The 25,848-nt window shown below is 39.1% G+C and overlaps 1 protein-coding gene across 8 annotated transcripts in view; it reads left to right on the forward strand.

Moving 5' to 3' along the window:
* The window catches only part of KLF12 (KLF transcription factor 12), a 248,268-nt gene that overhangs the window by 109,646 nt on the left and 112,774 nt on the right, over positions 1–25,848 (forward strand). For 2 of the 8 annotated variants that reach the window (XM_074859513.1, XM_074859512.1), the window contains exon 3: positions 20,691–20,756. The exons of the other annotated variants lie outside the window; for them this stretch is intronic. The gene's annotated coding sequence lies outside the window, so the exon portion shown is untranslated. The remainder of the gene's footprint in view (positions 1–20,690; positions 20,757–25,848) is intronic. 8 annotated transcript variants of the gene reach the window in all.

Below are 25,848 nucleotides of genomic sequence, written 5' to 3' on the forward strand. Positions count from 1 at the left end.
CAGATTCAGGTTAGGGGGAGTAGGTATAAACTGATTACAGTGTTAGATCTGCAACATCCACAGTTCTGTGTGGTCTACAAGTTGAAACATGCTGTTAAAACCTGGCACGGAAAACATTATTGATTTCAGGATAGAAAACTTCAAAAAGAGCGGATAGAAATAGAAGCCAGAACTATTCCAGTTGGTTTTTGAATAGTGTTCATTTTTACAGGATAAACTAAAAAAATCCAGAGTGGAAAGGTAAGTATTACTTACCTCTGCTCTTAGAAAACAATTCATAGTTTGACTTATTGAAGCTTGAGTTTGCTTCCTTTGTTGCTATACTTGTTAGTTTTCGTGAATGGATTTAGGCTGAATGACTTGTCTGAAACATGAAATACACTTAATTTTTTTTCCTGAATAACCATTCAGAGTATTGATGGGATAAAGTGGTAATTTAAGACAGCTGTTAGCATAAAATAAATACGCATGTTGTTAGTATTGAATACACAAGCATTAATTTTTTCCTGGTTTAAAATTCCATAAATGCTTCTAGCCTACCCATGAGTACTACTTGAGTTTCATTCCACTTTCACTGCCTAGATTGGGACCTTCCTGTTGTCAGGAAAGGATCAAATATTTATTAAAGGATGAACAATAAAATAGCTGTCTTATCTAGAAATTTGTTAGCTTTAAATGGATTGTGCAGAAACACTTGCAGCTTCCCATAAATCGATATTTGCAAGTTCCTGCCTGCAAACCCCAAGTTAAAAAGAAACAAATGGTGCTCAAAATAAACTAAATCCAAGTCACATATGTGGAGTATGAGGTACTTGATCCATGGTGGAAAGCGTGATGTGGGCTTGATCTTGAAAGGTACTGAATATTCAGCATCCAGCAGAGAATGTAAATATCTGCTTAGTTTTTAAGAACAGGAGTTCTGTTGCCTACTTATGGCACTGGCTTGGGGCCAGGATACCATGCAGGAACCTTAAATCTGTAAAACCTTCTACCATAATTTCTAGAATCATTGAGGTGTATAAAAATCTTTAAAATATTTGGAAGAAATCAACTAGATTAAATTTCCTCACTTTTTAAGGCAGAGTAATGTATTACATGTCAAGTATGATGGTTGTTCTTAATTTTGTTTTAACTCCACTATTAAACTAATCCATTTCCAGTACATCCTACAGCAAGAGATGTTTTTGTGAAGAAGTGAATTTTAAATATTCCTTATGGACTAATTTTGTTCCTATCAAATGGAGGGATGCTGTGAAGTGTGTATGAGACAAGGTTTATTGTTGATTGTCTACCTTGATTTTTTTATTATGTTCCTTGGTTCTATTCTAGAACCATATAACTTCTAAAAAAGATACATGTTTTTTGTTGTTATCCAGTAGTTAATGGTGAGTGCAAATTACATCAGCCATTGGAGTGCATGCTATGCTAAAATAACTTTCTGTTTAAAAATTTTGCATGTAGTATCATTAGATGGATTTGCCCTACTCATTTTAAAATAAGGGAAAAATATTTTTCTCCCAAACTGTAATTTGTTTCATCTAAAAGATGTGTGATATAGATCAGTAACTGAGCCCTGACCACTTCTCATGTACATTTAGGAGCTGGGCTTTACATTGAGCATGTGTTCCTGAACTGCAGCTCAGTCCCCAGCTCCACTGCAGAATGTGTTCGCCAGAGAACAAGAGGACTGTGCACACCTATGGATGCCAAATGCAATTTAATTAATCGCCTGTGTGAAGGAGTTTGGGTATGGCAGTAATGGGATGAAAGGGTGAAGAGGGACTGGTGATGCTCGCAGTCCTTGGGAGCTGAAAGGAGGCACAAGGATAGAAATTCAGGGTGGGAATATGTTGCCCTGCCAACCAGTTTCTCTAACGGGAGGAAACTGGTAATGAATAACTGCTGAGTGGGAATTTTAAGAGAAAAATATGCCCTGTGAAAAAACAAAAGGTTATATTTTTGATAATTGACCTTCACCCCACCCCTATGAAACCCTGCACTGGCAGTCTCTCTTGTTGGAGCTTCCTGCTGTCCTGTACCAGACCCTGCTGTGCCCATCTGCCGAGCCTGGGGAGTGCTGGCCTGCAGTGTGGTGATGGGTGCCATTGCTGAGCCCGCAGCCACAGGCTGACCGCAGCCCTGTGTGGATCCTTCCTCCAGCAGCTGTGAAAGTCAGTTGAGGGTTTCACAAGTCTGTCTTCCCTAATAACTGTTTTGAGTCTTTCCTTTAAATCACTGACTAGCATATTTACTTTTTGTTTTCTTTGTCTCTTCTAACACAGTGTGAAAATGCTGAGGAGAACAACTTCTAGCACTGGCATTTCTTACAAATAATTTACTTACAAATTTACTTAAAAAATTATTTCTAAACCCTGATTAGCTGGGTGTCCTGAAAGTTGGACGTGTGCTATTTGCATTTTGTCTGCAGCTCTGTAAAACCTTCTGACTTAAAAAAAGGAGGGAAAAAAGCTTCACTGAGCTTTTTGGTTTTATCTGAAATGCTGAATTTTTGTTTTACTCATGCATTGCAGCAGGAATTAACAATGCAAGGCAGTTGCATTGCTTTACCTCCATTGCCCTTAAAGTTGTGCTTTTGGTCATGCCGTGTGGATGAAACATGCGGTTTAGGCTTTGCCATGCAGTTTGCAAGTGCTAAAGAACTGAACAAGGCAGGCATCTTGACTCCAGCAAAGGACAGTTAAGTGACATTATATGAAATAACAGAGCTGCACGACAGCACAGCGTGCCCTGGTTAGGATGATATGGAGATTTCCCTGCAACCCTGTTTTTCTGATGGAATCTGCTGCTGTTTTGTTTTGTTTTTAAAGCTGTGTTTCTGAGCATGCAGAATCGCGTGTGCAAGAGGACGGCAGTTTTCAATCACCGTGGAGAGCTATGTCTGCAACTCATCCTTTCTAGTCCCTGTGTAGTCTTTGCTTTTCTGGTAGTGGAGTACATCCACCTTTTGAGCCACACAAGGACTTACAAGATCAAGGCCTTTCTTTATGAAGGCAATGTATCTGCATGCTAGAAATCTTGGGAGCCTGTCATTAAAAAAAAAAAAAAAAAAGTGCAGTGACACAGATCTGTTAAGATTTATTGCATCATTATCTCACATGAAACAGTAAGATCGTCCTGGCATGACTGAGCAAAAACAATGGTGTGAGAGTATCATTATTTATGTTGACGCCCTGCTGATTGCCCCTAGACATTTCCGTGAGCCAAGGCATCCTCAGCAGTGAGGTATTTTGTTTCACATAGTTTGAAAGATAGTAATTTGAAGGAGGGAAGCTTGATCTACATCATGTTTCCTTCTTCAGTATATTCCATAGATGGGATGTGTTCATCTGTGCGTTAGTGAGACTCTGTAAGTGGGAACAGTTTCTCCTCCTGGCTTCTGTTTGCTCCTATAAAACCTGACAGAAAAGCCCCTGAGCAGATGACTTGCAAGTTTACACTGAAGAAACATAAAGTCCAATACCTCTCCTTACAGACCTGGAGGAAAAACAAACTGCACACAATATATTCCCTATCTTCTGAGTGTGACAGACCAGTAGTTACTGATGTCTGCAGAAACAACAGGAGACTGCACAGCTCAAGCTCAGGATACAACCCATGACATAACTCTATTTGGTCTAAAGTCATAGGACTAGTTTTTGGGGAGCGTTATTAATGAGTAATAATACAGTGTTAATGTAATATTAATATGTATGCTGAGAAAGGAACTTGAAGTGAATAAGCCCCCCATTTTTGTATGAGGAGCTTCATAATCTGGAAGTGATGCACCAAACATGAAATTGCCATGTTTTAACTTGGATAGAGCCTGGTGCTGGTGGAATGGCTTAAAAAGGAAGGCTAATAGTAGGAGATCATTGATCAGATCAGCTTTTAAAAAACAGTGATCAATATGGATTATACTATTATTTGTTAGACGTTGTTACTGTTTCATTAGAGCATAAAAGTTTTGAAGCATTTGCAGCATCTGGGGTTTTCAGTATGAGCTTCATTGTGCATAAGACTGTTCCCATTTTGCATTTCTTGTTCTCAGAGTTTTGTTTATCTGTAGCACAGTAGTGTATTTATATAGCTGTTTCTTAAAATTCACTTATCAATTTGCTCTAGGCAAAAAGTGCCTAAACTGAAGCCTTCAAAAAAAACTCCTCTTCATATAAGATACAGATAAATGTATTCATTATGGTCCAGCTTCAGTTAAAGGCTCAGTCTAATTTTGAATTCAGAGTGTGTCTCCTCCCAAGTACATCATTTAGTTCACTGCTACCCGCCACTTCAGGCCTGACCTTGAGGAAGTAGAACTTCTCATCATTCTCATAAACTCGGGAAGGGGCGGGGGGGGGGGGGGGGGGGGGGAAGATTGGGCTCTGCTGGGCCAAGGAAAACACTCTTGTCACGACTGCCCTGAACATCTTAATCTGGTCAGATTTTAGCTGGAGAACCTTATCTGAGTTCAGTTGTCAGGGAAGAATGTATGGAAGAGAGTTTATCTGGGCTAACCAGCCTCTAAGTCAGTAAAGAATTCACAGATGGAAAACAACTGCTTCCATTGCACCCTGATAAGAACAAGAAGTCTGTGCCTTTTGCAAAACACAGGTATCTGTTTTGTTGCTCTTTTGGGGGGCATGAACTGAATGCTGGACTAGATGATGTTCAAATGAACTTTGTGTCCCTAATAGGAAAAATTAACTTTACATCTAATAAGTGTGGTCTCATCTTTACCGTGTTGTACTGACCCCCGTGTTGTTTCCTCAGTCTAAAAATAAAAATGTGCTCAAAATCTACGCATCAACCCTGTGTATTTGACTTCACTTCTTAAATCCAAGCACAGCTCTTGTCTTTTAATACTTCTGCCCCAGAATAAATGTTCTGTAGATCTGTTACCCTGGTTGATGCCTTGGGTGGCTTCAGTGGCAAGGCAGCTGTTGAAGCCGTTCATAGCCTCATTGGGAAGCAGTGGGGCAATTGGCAAGGGAGTACCTTGGTCTTCACAATTGTTGCCATGTGGTAACTGATGGACCCCCAGCCACTGGAAAAGCCTCACCTTCTACCTGTGGAAGCTGAGAGATGTGAGCCTTGACCTTGTTGCTGCAAGCTCAGGGTAACTGGGGAAAATTATAAACCTATATTGAAGGAAGAAACTGTTCCTTCATCTCATATGTCATTTACCAAACCACCCCTTTCGTGGTTTTGTTATTGGGAACGTGACAGCGTAGATGCTTCACAACCTGTTCATTAGATTTCTATCCAAAGGGTATTTGACTGAGTATGTGGCATGACATTTTCAGTGGTGATATTCACAAAGGAGCTAAGTTGACACTTAACAAAAAACCAATCCGAAACCTTCGTTATGTGGGCATGTGGTGAAACATACTGTGCATTACAGCAATTTATGGTTTAAGTCTGGTTGTGTGGAGTGAGGTGGTAGTGGTAGTGGGCTGATTTATTCAGAACCACTGTAACCACCGTGGTGGGTAGAGCCAAGGGTCCATTTGGCCACACACACCAGCAGGGTCTCCAGCAGGTGAGGAGAACAGGGAAGGTGGAAAAGGTCTGTGTTGTGTGATCTTTCCTTGGACATAACTTCAATCATTCCGCAGTTTTTAGGTGATTTTAAGCCCATTGCTATACTTGGACCATTGTGTTTAATAACCACTAATGAACTCTTCCCAATGAAACTGTTTAATCCACCTTTTAACTTGTTTATGCTTGTGGTCTCCAGAATACCTGTGGCAATGTGGTGGTAAATGTAGATGTTACATGAAAGGCTGCTTATTTTCAGTTATATTATGGCTGTTGTCTGCCAACTGCACTTGTTCTTATGTTGTGAGGAACAGTTTCCATGTAAATCAGGATTTTGATGTTTATCATAGGACTTCAGTCATCATTTTCCAAAACCAAAGTGTATTATCTGCTTTATATATCCTTGAATGTTCATTTCGTAGATTATCCTTGTAGACTTTTTGTATTTTTTTTCAGTGCTATCATACATTTTTAAATAACAGATGCGGGATTCTTCTTCAGTAAGTTAGGTATTTAAATGTTAAATAGCAGTGTCTGAGCTAATCATCCTTTGCCTCTAGGACAGGCAAGACAAATTATCCTTTGGCCCCCTGATTTTTCTCCACTGGGTAGAATGGGTGCATGGATGACTAGCACAGATTAAGGTGTCGAATACGCGTCTGAAGCTCGAGGAGGTGAGTCCCACGGGGGGAATCAGAGCTATATAGTACGCGTTGGATTTGTTCGTTTGCGCAGTGGCTTCTTGTGTTTTGGTCCCTCCCTGCATATTCTTCATGTGTGATAACATGCCCAAACATGGTTGAACTGATGTTCTCAGACAAGTGTTCGCAGTAGCTTCGAGGTCTCTTGAGGCATTTGTGTTGTCATTCATTATATATGTGAGACAGATTTACAATGAGTTTTCATGCTTTAGGTTGTGGTTGGCTTAAAACAAAAATGTTACCTAACCCCCCCAGCCCCTGACCAAAAAAGGAAGGCTGATTTAATCAAAGTCCCCAATGTAAGTGAAGTTCATTCTTGAAAGATACGAGGTCTTTACCACTTTGCCCATGTGTTACACATCTTAGTCCGTAACCTGGCATCTTCTTTAAGGAAATGGCTTGTTTCCCAAGAGAACTACTGTAATATAACCCATTACCACCAGAACAGCTACATTTACATGCGTGGCCAGTTTACAGGTCATCATTGTATATGCACAGTAAGGGTTAGTTTTCCCACAGGAATTACGTGTTATTGCCTTGTCACTCAGTATTGCAAGTTTGTTCTGCAGGTCTTCGTAGATGGAGATCTGATATATTTAATATAAGAAAAGTCTCTGAAATGTGACTTAAAAAACCGGAAGTGCCATATGTTAAGTGTTCTTTAAAGGCCCAAGAGTACCACATACTAAATAACATGACCTTTTGTGGCAATCTCTTGACTTAATTAGCATCGGTCTTCTCACTTATGCAACTGCTGTATGTCAAGTGGCAAGTTCCCTCTCGGCATTGCGCCGCTGAGTGCAAAGTCCTCTTGCCTAGGAAAAGACACTCTCTTTGTGCACATAGTGCTTTGGCTGCTACCCACTTCCGTTTTTTCATTGATTCAGGGTTTGATTAGTTGGAAAGTATATTTTAAAACATTTTCTTGTCTATGATTACTTTGAATAATAGAAAAAAATCTCACAAATCACAGGATTATATGTTTTATATATGGAAAGTGCTAGTGAGATTATTGGTTATTTCTTTAAATATGTGCACTGTTCTTGGCACATACATTGTTTGTGAAGCCAGTAATGCTACCAGAGATCGTTTGCTGTATAGTTAAATGCTGCTAGATTGTTTGTCATTATCTCGTTGTTCTTAATTGGAACTGTATTGAACTTAGGATCTGCAGAGATCTTAGTTTTTCTCTTTTAATTAAAAAAAAATACTACTTTTTCTGACCTGCTTATTGTGCCTGCTTGTTCATCAGGGATCGTTTGTATGTAATGATCCTTAAATTAAGCCTTATGATTGACTTTCCACTGTTGTTCAGCTGTTTGTCTTTAACTTCTTCAGCTTCTGAAGTGTAGAGGATGCTCAGTGCCTATATCCGTCATCCTCTTTTTCTTCCACGCACAGTTTATCATTGGCATTATTGCCCCATATGATACACTTTGATGTGGGGGAGGATTTCCAAAGAGGAAGGCTGGCAGGACAAGTAGCACAGATCTCCTGTGCCCTGCCAGGAACAGAAGTGGAGCTCATGGAGGCATAGAGTCCTCTACGCTGCAGGGTCTCAGCTTCCCACAGTGTTGAGGCCTGGCTGGTGGGTCTGTACAGCAGTGGGGAATTCAGTAAGCCTTGAACCTGGTTTGTGTCTTCTATGACATGAATAAGAAAGCTTTAATATTACTTAAAGTAGCTGAGTGGCATCTTCCAAATGAAATAGAGCATTGAGCAGTCATTGGTGACAGCAGAATAACAAGTATGACCTGTTGTCTCATTCACTGATGGCCATTTATCATGAGTGCTGAATGGAGAGATTTGCACAAATGGTAGTGTGCAGTCACGTAAATTAACACATGGGAAAACATTTTAGGGACAGTGGCACAACAGAGTCATCTCTGTGTGGTCCTGCTGATTCCAGTGGTATTATTGACAGAAGAAGGACTTCTGAATGTGACTTGATTATACAGGACTTCAACAACTCTGGCAGATGTCAATGTCCCTTTTGTGTTGCCCTCAGCTCCCCGCTTCATTTCATCGTCCCTGTACCATGGCATAAGCCTGTCCTGCTGCCAGCATGCAGAATCCTCCCACCTTGTCATCTTGGCTGCACGATGTTGACCCCAACCTCATTCCCCATCACCAACAGAAGTGTTTCTAGTGCATTGGATTGAGAAACGGATATACAATAAAAACAAATCATTTTTGGGGAGGAAGAGATTATTTTCAACCCTCCAGTTCCCTGGTGCTGCTGTGTGAATCCCAGTGGCAGCATGAGCGAGGAGGCAAGCTGGGGGCAGGAGGGAGGTGGAATTGCTGCTTCTCGTAACATCAGGGTTTAATGTCAGTTTACACTGACCTTGGAATGGTGGTGTAGTGCAAATGCTGCTCTCGGTTAGAAAGATCAAGGTGCCGAGTTAGTTCCTTAGTTATGCTGCCTGTTTGATACTGGTGGTGGCTAGGCCACTTCTTGTTGTATGAAGATATTCAGCCTGCAAGGCCTGTTTGCAAGTTTTTATAATTTTACTGTTTGGTAAAACCATATCCCTTTGCTTACTAAGAGTCAGTTTTTTCATGGGAGGTAATAAGATCAAGCAGAAACAGAATAAAGATTGAAAGAAAGATGTAAGGAAGAAGAGGAAAAACTCGGCTTTTATTATGAAAATAGATGTTTTTAATTGTTGACTGAACTTCATGTTACTTCTGAGCAACAAACACAGATTTTCAGGGGTCCATGGGCGGATTTCTGTGAACTTTGAGTCAGCAGTTCAAAAATAGATCCTAAACTGCTGTTGACAGTCTGGGCAGCCTGATAATTTTTTTTTTTTTTTTTTCATTTTACAGTTATAAGGTATTAGGAAAAATATAGAAAAAAACTTTTATAGAAAATAATTTTGTTATGATGTTCTTTATCTGAAAAACTCCACTTACAGCCTTTTCACTAACAGATGCAATTCATACTAGGGTAAACACCAGCAGCCTTAGCTTTGTATTTCCTGGCATTCTCTTCAAGTCTGTTTTTTGTGAGTTTCATGTTATGTCATTTGGTTCCTGCTTAAGAGGTTGCCTCTACTTCTTTGGACAGCAATCTTAATGATCATCTTCAAAAGTATATCATCAAATACCTGTTGAAAAAATTTAATGTTGCAATTCAAGCCACTAGGGAAAACTTCTGATTGATTTTCTGTTTAAAGTTATTGACGGTATGAAATACTGTCAGAGTAAGGAACATTTTCAATTATGTCCTATTTAATTTTAGAGAAGCAGTCAGAATGTCATAGTTAATTATGAAAAATCTAATTTTCAAGCTTAGATCCCTCACTCTGCTCGAGACCAATGGTTCATATCTTAGCAGAGGTTAATTTCTTTCTTCATTTATATGAAATAAGTAAATTGAATACCATGCACTTGTCTGTGTGGGTGTGTTTTGGATGAGATCTTAAAAACTGAGATCCTGTTTATTCTGTGTGGGTGTTAAAGATCTCACTGTTATGCTATATGCTGTTTGCAAGTCGCTTAATACCTTCTACCCTTTGAGATGACTACATTTCAGCAGTGTTATGTGTACATAGTTGCAAAATATATTGGGGTCCTTCAAAGTGAAAGGTCCTCCATGTGAGAGTGTCTGTTGCACACATTTATTGTGCCTATCGCTATAGCGTTCTACACCATTTGTTAGTGTTGTTTATGGTATTTGTGATTATTACTGCATTAATCAGTCTCAAAAAGTAATCCTCTACTTAATATTTTGAGCTGGCACAACTTAAGTTTCATCCAGACTTTTACAATGATACAAAAAATACGTAGTTGTGAATTGCTTGCTAGCCTTCAGAAAGTGCAGCGGTGGTTGTGGTGCTTCAGTTTCTTGCTGAGAGCCCTGACTTACCCAGTTACCGGTGGAAGATGAAAATATTCAGGACCTTGTAGAATAAAATCCGTGCAACATCAGTCAAGTATTCAGTTTGGAAGTCCAGGAATTTACCCCTTTCTGTAGCATTTGTGACTCCTTGTTGTTTGAAATCCCTCAGTCAGACGTATTATCATTTATAATAATCCGATTGGGGTGAGTTAGTCCATAATTTGTACTAATACCCAAAGAAAAGCATAATAATAGGTTAATATGGAGGTAATGTGTGGAGCTAAAGACAGCTTGGCCTGAAGATATTTCCATGGCAACAGAAAGGTCCCTACAGATGTCTTCCTTCTAAACTTGGTGCTGTTTATTAAAGGCTGTCTGTAGTACAATCTGTAATTATCATTAGGTAAAGAAAGGTTGTGAACGTGGGTGGACTGCTTGGCTGACTGATTTGTTTAGCACAGCTTTGAAATACAGTTACAAAAGAATATTAAAAACCTGAGATCATTTAGCAGTTTCTCTCTGCAGGTAAGCTGAGACTTAATTTGAGACTGTTGGCTAATAAGAGTGAAGTATCCGAAGAACAGTATGGGGGGGATAAGGAGAAATGTTTTTAAACTCTTTTGGCACAATGACTATTAAAGATAAAAGAACACCAAAAGCATGCTAGACAAATTAAAAAATGCAGAGCTACAGATAGTAAGGGACGTAATGCACAGTAAAATAAGGTTTTGTAAATAGCAAAAAGCTTCTGTAAGTAGAGGGAGACAAAGGAAACTGTAAGATTTATCTAAAGGAGAAGATGAGAAAATAATGGATGACAGAAGAAGCTGGAATATGGATCGACCTTTCTTGCTTCTGTCTTTACGAAGAAGGTTAATTGGGATCAGCTGCTTAGCACGGTTGAAACTAACAGCAAGGTGGTAGGAACACATGGCAGAAAAAGGAAAGAACATGTTAAAGAACACTTTCATGAGTTAGATGCGTTCATGTTTGTAAGCTTAGGGTGATGTTTATTATCCAAGCAACTAATTGAAGCAGTTTTGAATCTGTGAGCAATTACCATGTAAAAACCGTAAAGGACAGGTGAGATCCTGTAAGAGGGCACACAGAGAGTATGTTCTTAAACAGAGAAAGAAGGAAGGTCTTGGAGTTGCAGACTGGTCAACCAAATTTGGTACCATGAACGATGCTCAAACGCAAAACTCTTCAAAAGCAAGTGGCCATGAATAAGTGTAAACTGGAAGCTTTAAGACAGTTTTGTAATAGAGCACATAGGCTTTAAGTCTCCCAGTTACAGTACTGAGAACAAAAACAAGTGTAATGATGGAATATAGCGAGCTTGTGAAATGAATTTTATGAAATGATTGCTTGAGAGATTGATTTGGTGACACTGAAGCTCAGCTAGGATGGAGGAACAGTCCAAGTGTTCCTTCTCAACTTTGAGTGAGGCTTTGGTTAGAGTCACATATGCCATCTCAGAAACAATCTGAAGATTTACACTGTATGTAAGATGATTACTGTGTGGATGACTGCAAACATACACAGGCATGCTATGTGAATGACCACAAACACACAGAATAAATGGTGATGGTAGGCTGTCCGGCAGAAGGATTTATCTAGTGGGGTTATCAATTTGTGGATGGTAGATTGCAGTTGAACAGAACCACAGGATCACAGGGTGGCTGGGGCAGGCAGGTGCTTCTGGAAATTGTCTGGTCCAACCCTCTGGTCAAGTAGGGCCATCCAGAGCAGGTTGCTCAAGGCTATATCCTGTCCATGTTTGCATATCTCCAAGGATGGAGGCTCTGCAGCCTCTCTCGGCATCTTGTTCCAGTGTTTGACCATACTCACAATACAGAAGTTTTCTTTTATGTTTAAAAGCACTTTTCTGTATTTTCATTTGTGCCATTGCTTCTTGGCTGTTTGCTGGTCACCACTGAGAAGGATCCAGCTTCACCTTCTCTCTCCCATCAGGTATTTATTATAAACATGGATAAGATCCCCACACCTTCTCTTCCTGTGGCTAAACAAAGCCTGTAAACTTCAAGCTGGACTGCAAGCACTGTAGAAGACCAGATTAAGATCAGTAAACTGGAGGTGAGATCCAGAATTGTTACGAGGAAGATCAGTACAGAAAAGTGACAAATAATTTTAGAATGGAAAATCAAGTTGTTAAATGCATAGCATGAAATAACTGTATAGAAGTAGTATTGATGGATAAACATTTGTTTAGTCTAGAAAGGAGAAAAAGGGATAGCATTCAAATTTTTGAGAAGGTTGTTTATAGGCAGCACAATAAACATTTGTTCTTCCTATTCTCTGAGACTATGATGAGATAGTTTAGTTTTCCAAAGAAAACCATGTAACTTTAGTGATAGCTAAGCCCTCTTAACAGGCTGCCTCCTGGGGTTGTAAAACCCGAGTTCTTAAAGTTTTAACAATAAATTGAACAAACCTTTCTAAATCTCTCTGGTTCAATTTTTAGGACAACAAAATCAATTAGTTTCTATCTTAATATCACATGCAGTTTTACATTTCTGTGCTGCTGTGATCTTCTACGAAGGGATTTTTCTTTGTTGCAGGGGGCGGGGCATCCTTTGAATATGTTTTAGGATGTAGTCTGTCATCATTACCATAGAATATTTTTCTTTAATGTTTTGCCTGGTTTTCAGTTAAGAACTGAAGCAAATGTGAAAACCTGAATCAGCTGGCAGAATTAGGGTGATCCTGTAACTCCCTGTAGTGTGTGCATGTCTGATTAGGGGCCAGCTGTGTCATTACTAGAGGAAAAAATTTAGCAGCAGTCCATTTTGCAGTGTTAATAAATTATGCCCTCGTGAGTTTTGCTCACTTGTTTTCCTGGAACTGACATTTTAAATTGTAGCTCAGTCAGAAGGTGTTAGTTGATATTCATGGTAAGGTTCACGTCTGCATTTGAAATGTAGTGATTTCGGCAGCTAAGTAAACAGCGAGTAAGAGGGGAGGAGAAATGTAGCAAATAGATTTGTGAAATAATTTTTTGATAATATCTTGCATGAATAATATGGTACAGTGCTCTTCTGTTGATATTGGTAGTGAGGCATTTTGCATATTACTTTGTGGTACATGATCTCAGCTGAGATGGGAACAAGAATGCACCAGCCCAATAACAGCAAATCTGGTAAAAACAGGGACATCTCTGTCTACCTCAAGACAAGAGCAAATCAACCTTTGATTTATTGCTAGCCTGTCTCTACAGAACTTTGCCAATCCCTAATCAATGTCTAAAACTTGGCAAAAATTAAAAAGCCGTGTTGATTACTTCTACAGCATTTTATATAAATCAACAAGACACAGAAGACAGAAGCTTTGTTATCATTTTCGCATCTCCTGGAAACCTTTTTATTGTTTATAAAGTTAACCCCTAATTATATCTGGGTTGGTGTGTGTGGGGAGAAGAGAAAGGCAGTGGCCTTGCAAACAGTTGAGGCTGTTCCTCAAGCATTGTGAACCTGAACATTTTCTTTCACTTACTTTGTCAGAGCCTTACAACTATTTTGTGCTTACCTGCAGCTTGCTATAACTACAGGAAGATTCCTGGGGGGCGGGTCTATTTTATTTGAATTAGATAGTGAAGGTTGCTCACTTCTAGAAGTGAGAAAAGAGAGATTCTGAGGTACTTGTTTGAGGCTAGTCAGTCTCCAAGTTGAATAATAAGCTGAGGTACTTCTTTTTAACTGTGTCTCATGCTGAATACACTTTTTTAATGCTGTAAGGACTGAGTCATCTGCTAGTTTTCCATAGAAAAGAAAAAAAGCCTAAAAGTTTTTCTTTATAAACTAGATAGATAAGGAAGGAGGTGCCTGCTTCAGTCTCTGTGCTTTATGCACACATAGAGTAAATGACTGATGTTGCTATAATCTGTGGCATCTCTAGGTGAGGTGAGTAACGTCATGCAGCCATACAGTCCTTCCTCCCTTAGCTGTGTTCATGATGGAAGTTTAGGTTTGTATTGTACTGGGATGTAGAAAATTCTGTTGCAGGATAGGAGCCCTTTCTTGTAGGAGCTGGTCCTGTTTTCAACCCACCCTACGCCCTGAAAAAAAGTAATTTCTTCTGTAGACTAATCAATGCAAAAATATGTTTGTGTTTGAGAACATGTTTGGTTTTTTTATTTTCTAAGCGTTCTTCAGCAGAAGAATGGCTGAATCTATTTTAACTCTCCATACCTCCCTACCATCAGATGGAGATGGGTGCAGAAGAGCTTTTCTGAAGGATTTCGAAGTCTAGAAGTTGTGCATGACCAAAGCATTTGAACGTAATGCTACATGTTGCATTGCTTTCTTGCTTGTGCTTCATGGATGTTACAGAAATACACTTGTTTTTCATGCCCAGTTGATATGTCCCACCCATAGTTATAATCAAAAAAGGGATAGTGATATATTTGGTGTGCTTGTTAGTGTCAACATGGAGTTTGCATTTTCAGCTCTCTAGGAGTTATGAACACGTAGCAGTGTTACTGTTGGAGTAGTGCTGGAGTAAACTGGGGACGTGTCTGTGGACACTTAAGTCTTTTCTTAAATAGTCTTTGAAAACAAAAATGCAGTGACGGGCATCCTGTTTCACCAAACTCTGATCTGCTATTGTGTTTTAGATGCTTAAAGCAATGTGGTCACTGCTTGCAACTCAAAAAAAAATACGTTTTCCTTTCAAGTGCTGTGTCCTGCCCTTGCTGTTTTGCACTCTCTGAGCTGGCTGTGCATGCCCAGTTCAGAGAAATGTTGCTTGACATTTTCCTCTTCATTGGGTCAGTTAAGGTAACCGCTTGGCTTCAAGTGTTACAAAGAAAATAAGCTTCATACCCTCACATTTAAAAGCTTAGATAGTTTTAAAGTCCGTTGGAGACTAGCCCGATTTTAAGATACCTTTCTGTAGCAGTCATTGTAATAGGCTTCTGAACAGAGCATCAAGCTGCAAGACAGCTGTTACCTGAAAGAATTGTGTTTATTATTGCTGGAAAGTAGTAGTGAAAAGGACTTTGAAAAGAAAATACAGGCTTAGTCTGCAAGGGATCGGAGTTGAAAGTGCCTGAACAGTGACTGGTGCTCGGGAAAATACACAATTTTTAAAGAGATACAGGGAGATAGCACACCAGCTGGCTTTGCTGTACCATGTGAGTCTGAGTTCACAATCTAGTTTTTGCAAGGATGCCAACTTCACAAAGAATGGGGTCCAAGTGTCAAAACTCAGATATATCTGTTTGTAGAATTGTAGCTATACTATGAGGAAAATATAGTTTAACAATAGTAAAAAAACCAAAACATTGCCTGATGGAAGGTATTAGAAAAATACTGAACCAGTACGTTTCATTTACAAAGACCCCATACAAGCTTGCTATGATATGGCAGGGATGAAAAAAAGGGGGGGAGCCCTGAAAGAAGGAATCTGAGAAGCATGTGTCATGACACAGCTTTCTTTTTGAAAGAAACTGCTTGCTACTGTATACAGAAAATGTCTGGGGTCTTTTTGTTTGTTTGCTTGCTTGTATTTTTTCAAACTTCCACATTCTTGTACATACTGTTACAGGAACATTTTCTCCCCCTTTTCTATACAGCACCTTTGACATAAAAAATCTGTGAGAAACCAAGCAGCAAACATAGTCTGTGGAAGTTTTTTGGGTTTGGATTGCCTTTACAGACAAGCTTTTGGATTCTTACTGCATAGACTCACCAGGACTCAGAGCATATCTGAAGATATTTGCTGTTGAATCTTCAGTTTACATTGTATACTTTCGGACTTAAATATGGAAATTTATAATGTTCGTCCCCTGACCGTGACTGCAGATAGAACATTTGATTATTCATGGAAAAAGATCCATCAAGAATGTCCTCCAATTTTTGTAAAGTTTCCAGTTTCAGACTAATAGCTCTTTTTCCTAGCTGTGACTGTAGCTGAGATCAGAATGAAACCCTGTTACCCGCAGAGTGTTGGTAGTGATTAAAAACAGCTCCTAATGTAAAAAATTGGCTTCTCCTTGGTGGAGACGTTCTGGTATCAAATTTAACCTCCCTCCTGCTGTTCCAGTGGTTGGACTAGCATGTCTGGGAAGAAAGTCAAAGTAAGTTTTGGAAGACATTGCATAACAGCATAAATCAGTAATTCTGGAAGAGAAGGTAGTTTCAGGGGCAGGGGGTGGGGAGCTGCCTAGAAGAAGATGCTTTTATTAGGGTTTGCTTAAGTATGGAGTGCAAAGTAGAGCGTGGAAAGGCTGTGCCCCATGATCTCTGTGGGTGGTAGGAGATAATGTTTAGTGTGTGGGAATGGCCTTTAGGGACATTGTCTTTATAATGCTATCTGATTTAAAACTAAAAATAAGACTAGATGCAGCTCTCTTACAATATCTTGTAATACTGTGCCCTCAAGTCTACTGTAAGAGCCACATGATGATGTTCGATAGAATAGGATTTAGCTGCTCTTGTAACTGGTAATGCTGTATCTGTTGCTTAGGTTCTCTTTCTTCTTTGATCTTTGTGTCCCCAAATGTCTTTCTGTGGCAGCTCCTGTCCTTCTGTGACCGCAAACACAAGGAGATGGCTGTAATTCCCACTACTTCTACCTGGTTCTGGTGGGAAGATAGCAATGATGTTCCCTCCAGAAACTTTGTTACGTTTCCTCAACACAAATGAAATACTTCTGTTACTTCTGAAACTTTTTCACTTGGCTTCTAATACCAAGTTGGGTAGCATAGAAGAAATATAAAGCCATTAAAAGTAGCTTATGTCAGGAAAGGAGATCTTTAAGTCAGGTCATTCTGTATGAACAATTAAAAATAAAGACCATGTTTCTTTCAGAAGGACCTCCAAGATGATTACATTGAAGTGACTGATGGTTCACTAGAGAACTAACAGTAGTCCCAGTGCGCCTCAGGCCTTTGCTGAGGGATGTATCCTGTTGGACAAAAATACGTACGTGGGCTGACTCCTAGGAAGAAGCATATGAACCTGCATTAATTACTGACACATTCTCTTTGAAGAATACTGGAATACCCAAAGGAGTAAACTGATGTAAAATTCATGCTGGAGTTTCTTTAAATGGATCCTTTCCTAATAAGACTGTAAATTCAGTGAATTATGAATGTCTTGCATGGGGGAGGCATGTGGATGTGGCACAGGAGGGGATACAGCCAAGGTGAGGGGATATCCATATCTCTTACAAGCCTTTTTGGCCAGTAACATGAAGGAAGCAGCACAGGAATAGTAACTCATGGTCGAGATTGACCTAGGACCTCTATCTTTGTTAGTTTGATAATTTTTAGGAGTGGTTTAAATTTATTGTCTTGAACTTGGACATTGTGAAAAGAATGATTAATGAAATTTGCAAGTATAAAAAGCTTTTGCAAACCAAAATGGTTTATTTCTGAGAGCTCTTTACCTCTTTAGCTGCAGTGATTTCAATACCTGTCTGAAGATTAAATTTCTTTGCTTTCTCTGGGGGATAAATCAATGACAGCATCAAAACAGTGAAAAGCAGGATCAGGAACTGTTTGACCTGTCTTGAAGAGTGAGACTGAACAAAGCTTCTTAGATTTCTTCTGTTTGCATACTTTTTCCCCATTATTTTTTGTGTACCTTTTAATTCTGATTTATTTTCCTGTTACCAGAAATTCTTTCGTCTTGAGTACCAACTAGCTGTACAAGTTGGGAACTCAGATGTGTCCTATAAACCTAAGAATTTTCCCTGGAAATTCAAGCAGTGGGTAACCTTGGAAGATTTTTCTAAGGTGGACCTGATTTCAACACAGAAGCTTTGCAAAAATACGTTGTGTTTTGTTTTCAGGTCTTTCAAGCCTTTGAAGAGTCTTGGCAGTGCTGTGCCTCTGAGGTTAGCTGGGTCTGAGATGAGATCATATTTGGGGTAATCTGAAGAATGAGAAATGGGTTTGGTTTGGGGGACAGAATGTTTCAGCTGGCTACAATTTTCCTGAATTTCAAACAAGCACTGAATTTGCTCTGGGTTGTACCCATAAGTTCTGGCAAAGACTGTTTTGCCCAAGTCAGTTCATTCACCCCCAGTGCAAAACACATGCAAAAGGTTTCCTGGGGAGTATGTGCCTCCGACTCTTTACCCCTCCGGTAATTTATGCTGCAGCAGTTGGGAGACTGGAGCAGAATAACCTTTCCTGGTTAACTGACGGAGAAGAAAGAAATGGAAGGAACCATTATTTTCCTGTCAAGATTTCCCTGAAACAAAGAGGTGCAGAATTATGCATGCTGAGGGGTGTCTTTGGTCCTTTGATTAACAGCGGAGGCCCAATTTTGCCATCAAAAGCGTTCTTAATTATAAGCCCCATTGAAAAGGCTGCACTGAACGCTGTAGAAATGATACTACAGGAGCATGTCTGACTTTGCTTAGGTGATCTGCAAGCATTTTCTGGGACTGTTTTATTAAAATCATCGTAAATACACTGAGAATACAAGAGAAAACTGGAAATGTCTGTTATTTGTTTCAGTTTCATCGCAGCAGAAGGCATTGCATCAGCAAGGAACTCAAATAACTGGTCCTGGCTTGAGTGTGAGAAAGCCTCCTGCTTTGGTACCTTAGCAAAGCCTGATACTCTCCCCATGCAGCTGGTTGACATAATGTGTATCACAAGGTCTTCCTCAAATAAAAGACATCCGTCTTGGTTATTTTATGAGTCTGCTGATTAAAGAGATTTTATTGTAATTACTATGACTAAAAGGCTACAGCAGAAGATGGAAATGTTAATTTACAATCTGCTTGCTGACCAAGTGTCATGTGATAATAGATTGGGACAGACTGTGGTTTGCAAATGGACCTGAATTTTCAGAGCCACTAATTTGAAATGGCAGATAAAGTACCAGCATGTACATTTCAAAAGGAACGCGTTTGATTAACCAACTATAGCGCAGCCGTGGTTGTTTGACAGGTTGGTTGAGAAATGATCACCTTTGGTTTTACACTGGTGGCAGCAATGTACATGGTAGAGGAGGAGAAGAAAGTAGCAGAAGGACAGATGGACAGAGCTTGACGGTAAATCTCAGCTTTGTAGCAAGCAGACTGTGCTCCAGACCCACCACAGCACTTATGTTCCCAATTTCCAATTAAACAAAGGGGATTTAGGTACCTACTAGATATGTAAATCAGGTCTTTAATTCTGTTAATCTCTTAGTGATGTGTATGTAGTCACAGATGCAGCTAATTCATTTTAAAAAAAAAAAAGGTATTTTTCCAGCTGTAGTGTTGGCCCTGCTCTTTTTTCAGTGGCTTTATAGCTCAGGATGCAAGGTGTCAGGCACCCTTGCTCTGTAATGGTGCCAAAGGAATTGAAGGAGTTTCATAGTTGTGGGCTCAGGTGTTTCAAATAATACTAGTGATGGCAGCCTGATAGCACTTCAAAAGGGTATTAATGTTTCTGTGGAAATTTTGAAATATAATATTCTATAGCAGAGGGATAATACTTTCTGAAATCCCTCATCTTGGTCTACGTGTCCTATTAAAAAGATTATCGTAATGTGTAAACTTAGAAAACAATTTCTGCAAATTTTGGTTCTTTATGTATGCTACTGAAATCTCCTGTATAGTTAAATTTATATACAGCACTGCCGAGCCTTCTTAGGGGCTCTTAATAGATCACTGTACTGAAACTTTAATTGTAACTGTCTTGAATGAAAAATTAACTAAGAAAATATTGTATGTTTAAGTTCTTATTTTGGAAAGTGATATTATGTTACTGAAAGAATAGTATGCAGTGCGAAACACCTGACTGTATTTGTATTGTGGCTTCAAAGTAAAGATTTTGTATTAGTCACTCTAAAAACATTGATGTATCCCATAGCATCATGCGGAACTTTGTTTTTTGAAAAATTTAATACTGTTGTGTATGATAATTGAAAAACAGGAATAGAGCTTAAATGCAGATTCATTAGAGTTGACAAACAGGTTTTTACATAGACGTTGCTTTACAGAGTGATGTATGGCACATTGCTGTATACCCTTTGAGTTATATGTGAACTGCAAATGGTCGATTGCAGTTGTGTTCCAGAGGTGACAGTGGAAATGAGGAGTTGAAATAGCCTTATGGCTTTACGTCTGATTTACACACTGAAGGACTGCAAGTTGGAAGCAACAAGTGTGTGTGCACTGTATATTAGGGATCTGTTTCTGGGCAGTAGTCACTGCAATGTATTATATATACAGTACAAAAATATTCATTGACGAATGTCACAAGTGGCTACTGAATTTCTGAAGAAGATAAGAAGCCAGAGCTGAGAGAGGCATTTTAGTGATTGACCCCCAAGGAGCAGATTCATAACCACAACTTGACATCTAATGGACCTAGAGCTGAATTTACTAGAATTCAATCTCTACTGCTTTGATCTTTGATGGGACAGTGGGTTTTGCTGGTCTAACACTAACTGTCATAAGCAGAAATGAGTTGGAAATTCTCAAACTAAAATGTTCATTAGGATGTTGAGGGCAATTGCAGTAAAAAACTAACTGGCTGAAGAGGAAGAACTGGTGTCCATTGGGTTTTTTTTCCTAAAGATTTTTCAAAGGGGGAAAAAGAGATACTCAAGTGAAGTCAATGTTCTATGCTGATTTTTCAGATGTGGAAGCTGAAAAAGTGAGTAGAAGCTCAGTGGTGCAAAGAATAACCCTGGTCTCAAAAAAACGTATGTCTTTCTGTCTTTACAGTTAAGTCTATATATTTTTGGATAAATTATAATATGGATATATACACAAACATATACTATATATATAGAATTATATATTTTTATTTATGTTTTATACTTTGTGTGTTTGTCTATATATAAATAATAGTTATTATTTCACTGTTCTTGATGGATCCCAAAATGAGTGGATTTGGGGTGCATATTAATAGACAGATGCATTCTCAGGCTTGAGCTTATATAAAAGCCTTGGCACTTGTTGGTGTCAATTTAAAGGCAGAATGAAAAGGATGGAATAACTTGGTACTGTAGGCAATGATAAGGCAGGTGTTTGAATTGTGAGATGCCCCTTTTGAGGTGGCAAAAGGAAATCTTCTGCCAAGTTAGTTGGAGATTCTGGATTCCACCAAAGTGTTAATGCTAAAGCAAAAGCACTGGTCTGACCCATTCACTACTCTGAAACGTGTGTGATGCAGTTGTTGACTTTGTCACATCTCTTAATGTTAAGACAAGATGACAATGAATCTGTTACCATTTTATTGGGATGTCATTTGCGATAGAGCTGATACGCCATAAAAAGTAGTTGCTGACCTATATGTAATTATGCTGTGAGCATGAGTGCTGCTGTGGTGGAAATCTGTGTTCAAGAAACTATGGAAGTACCACCAAAGGCTGGGTCAGACCTTGAACTAGTCCCAAATTCTGAATGAGAGGCAAGGGGAGGAGGGCAAATAAATCTTGACAACCTGTAGCACCGATAAAGAGCACATGCACTCTAGTGCCAAATAAAGCTGCTTCACCTCGCTGTCATCTTGGCGGACTTTGAAGGTGGCTGGAGTGAAATTTCTAGCCGATGACGACATTGGGTAGCTCCTGTGGCCCTGGTCCCAGGCAGCTGCTGGTGAGCCTGCCAAGGTCTTTGTGAAGGAGTGGGATTTTGGAGATATGCTTGAGAGTATTAGAACGTTGTTTAGTCAGGTGTTTTCCCATTTTCCAATTTTTGTGAATTCATTCACAATTTTGACAGAGCTTGAAGTGTTATTGTTGTGTTGTGACATCACTTCAATGCAAGTGGGCTACAAGGGGGTGGATCCAACTTTTGCCCTGGGCACTGTCATTGACACCTTGCCATGACTTCCTTGCATGCTCAATCTTATTTTCACTGTCAGTGAAAGGAAAGGCAATCCTTATTGATTATAAACAAACTTCTGGAGGTCTCAAGACAAGTAGTCTCATATTTCCAGAGCTTAGTGTGTGGCTGGCAAATGACAGTGAGCAGTATTGCACACAGCTGCCTTTGACCATAAGATCTTCTGGTTTGTCCAAAGCAGTCTCTTGACACGGCTCTACCAAGAGTAGCGTTCATTGCCCTGCCACCAGCCCCATCCATAAAAGAGATTTTCTATGCCGTGAATGTAGCAGCACCGTGTGGCTGGGATAAAAGTGGTGATTCATCACCCCAAAATAAGTGCTGTGCTGATTGTAGCTGCCAAATACTCAGTCATCAGTTTCTCCCTGTTAAGGATTTACCACCTCTCTGACTGTGGTGTAAGCAGATGGCTGGTGGAGGCAGTTAACCATTGATGAAGTTAATCATTGCTGGAGCACAGTGGTGGTCTTGTAACTGCCCGGGACTTTTAGAGACACATGAGGTCAGGTCTGCAGTCCTTGCATTAATGCCTGGTCTTCTATTGGTAGTAATCTTGGTAGTTTAAGCATGCAAAAAGCTTATAGCTCATAGTTCTTGGAGAGCAGTTGAATTTAGTTGCTATTAATGGAAAATAAAATTTGGTTTTCACGTTTACAGTCTACTTCGTGAGAAATTGTTATTCTGTAAGGGGAGCCCATTCAGTACATCAAACTCAGCTGCAAACTGAACTTGTTCACAGGCACTGGTGCCATTTAGTAACCACACAACTGTTGTTTATTAAAACAAGTGTTGTTTATTAACTTTCCATTTGTTTTATATGATAGTAAGAATATGTAAATTACAAAGTGTATCAGATTACGTTGTGACTTCTGTAATACAAGATCATTAAATATCTTAATTTTCAATAGTGTTATGATGCACTGTAAAACAGAAAAGACAGCAATTCACGTCCCCTACTCGTTCTTTCTAATCTCCTATGTATTGTTAATTTTCCTGTTCAAAAATGTCTCTGTCATGAATGAAAAAAATGAATCTTACTCCATTTTATCGAAGTAATTAATTACCATATAGATATTGTAATTGTGTTGGTCACTCCAGAATTTCCTGTTGAGAATAAGTTTAACCACTTCACTGGTTTCTGGTAATAAATATTCTTAATACCCGTGATTCTCTTGGTTGCCCTAAAAGTATTAATATCCTTTCAGGGAAAACCAGGTTGAAGTTAAAATTCAGTATTCTGGACATCTTTTAAGTCTAGTGCCTCTAAAAGCATATAAATGGTGCCTCATTTAAAGAAGAAGAAAAAGTGTCTTTCTGGACCATCCTATAGCCAGCTCTGTTTGGATGAGTAAAATCGTGCTATTTCTGCTTCCTCCTGTGCTCTTTATATTTTTACTTCAGCTTCATTCCGGCCATGCATACCTTTGGCCGAAGGTTAATCTGGACAAAACAAAGGGGATATTGGCAGATCGAGGAAATCAGAATTTCTTAATGAGACTATCCCTTTTATTCCTTTTTGTTACTTACGTGTTTTCAACTTGGCGTCTACAGTTAGGAATTAGAAAGGGCTGAGTAAACAGCTCCCAACCTGAAATCTTACTTATCCTTTTGTATGTTGTAATTAGGGCAAGAGTTGCCTCCTTCATTATACAAGTGGAATATTGGAAAAATTACCGAGTGATGTGTTTTCTTACCATAGCTTTAGCCCATTTCAGTACTTGTACATAGGCTGGTACTTGGACCTGTTTAATAAGGGTAAGTTTTTTTGCTGGAAGCCCAGAGGGCTGATCTAGTCCTCAGGGATACAGCAGTTCCACTCATCCCAGGAGTTCTCTGGCCTCTCTTGGCTCTACTGACTATAGGGAAAGATTAAATTCCTATAGCTCACGTGCAAACATTTACATTGTAGACATCCAACTACAGGAGCAGGGAATATTATCCCTACCTGAAACCTGTTTGTGGTACACCATTATGATGGCAGGTGTCAGTGCATTTTTTGCAATATTCAAAGTACACTCTCTTCAAATATTCATAAAGGCTACTTAAGTCTAATGCACACTTTGTTGTTTTATTGTTATAATAAAAGCAGTTTGACATGCTCTTTTCACCATCAGTAAATTTTCTGGATTTTATTCTGTGTATGTTGGTTCATTGGCTTCAGCTGTAGTGTTTTACCACGTTTATTTGGTGGTTAACTTAAAGTGAACTAAAAACCAGCTCTCAAAACTCACAGCAAGATTTCAAAGGGCATGCTGACCCATAAGTACCATAAGCAGAATAATATTTGATAACTAAGTGGCTCTCAAATTTCATAAGCTACTTATCTGTTAAGGGGTTTTGTCTAGATAAATTCATCAATAGCAGTAACATACCAGAAATACCATGTTATGATATTTTAAACAGATGATAAATTCTGGGTTTTAAGCCACTGTATTCTAGTTTGGGAGAACTTGTTTGAGGAGAGAAGGTTCAGTGCTAGTTGTGGTTTCGAGATCATCTCGCCCAGCAATGTTCTCTTCCCCCTGTTCATACACACCTGTACAAAGGAAATGCGAGACTCTAGGAATTTAAAGCAGAGGGCTTGCTTTTCCTAATTTTCTTTCTTAGATCCTTTAGTTATAACTTAGATAAACTAAACGGGTTAATCTATTAAAATTTCTCTTTCATGTCATTGTTTGGACTTTTTTTTTTCTTCCTTAATTTTTGCAGCGTTCTGTGTCATTACCAAAAATGCATGTGGAGGTAAAATGAATGGCATACTTCTTACTATTTATATACTAAGGTTTTGGCCTTTCTGACAGATTTGAAAGATTGAAGACAAGACCCAATGATGTCTGTTCCCTAGGAGGATTTGACTGCTTGTTTGAGAATAGCTGGACTAGTTCTTTTACTGGATGAAGCTAATCTGTAAGGGGAATACTGGAAAAAACATCTCACGTTATTCACAACCTTTCAAGCAGGAGAGGCTTATTGAACTCCACGTGAACTTAACAATATCTTTCCAAGAACCACCAGTTACCGTATTTGTCGTCTTTGTTGTACACAATTGCTATTGGAAGTGCTGCATTATTGTTGTAAGATATATTTCTGTATCTGAAAGAGTTACAGAGTAAACTAATTTTCCAGCAATAACTGGCTTAGCCTCACAATGATAAACATATCCCTCTGTGGTATCCTGTTATGTTCTATGATATCCTGTTACTTCAGGATATAAGGAAGATGTGATTTGTAATGCCATGATCTTGGTGTGTAATCAATATTTCTAAGATCAAATGTATCATATGCATTAATACTGTTCTGTCTATCTTTGGACACAGGTAGGATGAAGGCAAATCATGAATTAGGTTTTACTTGCCAAACTGGTCCTTTTTCCTAGATTTATAACTTATGTAATAGTATAAAAAGTTTGATTGTTTTGTCTTATTAAGGTTCCTTAGTCTTTCACGTCTATAGTACATCAAGGCCAGCATTTTGAAACAGGACTGATGCCTGAAGCAGGGCACAGTCTGCAAATTCTGGTCTAAACAAATGTTCTTTCTCTTTTGAGATGCTATGAATAAGTAACCTGAGATTTCCCTCAATAGATCCTCTCATTCAGTCATTTTACTGGCAGCCAGCCGGCCCTACTCTTTTAACTACCAGCCCTGTTGGGACATATTTTTCATAGTCAGAGTGGATCAATTGATAAGGTGTTTTTTGTGGCTGTTGGGAAGACTGTTCTCTCAGAATAGGAGTCATTAGCAACAGCCCTGGTCACTCTAATGCCTGCATCCCATGGGACTGGTGTCTGGGCTGATCCACTCTCTAATGTTATGCTGAACACATAATACAACATAAATTGAAATAAGCAAATTGTAGAGGATGACATGTTCACATACAAAACAAAATTAGAATTTGGCAAGCAAAATCTGCTTCCTTTAATCTATGAGTGTATCAGCTTTGTTG

This window comes from Strix uralensis, chromosome 2, assembly GCF_047716275.1.
Source record: "Strix uralensis isolate ZFMK-TIS-50842 chromosome 2, bStrUra1, whole genome shotgun sequence".
Lineage (NCBI taxonomy): Eukaryota > Metazoa > Chordata > Aves > Strigiformes > Strigidae > Strix > Strix uralensis.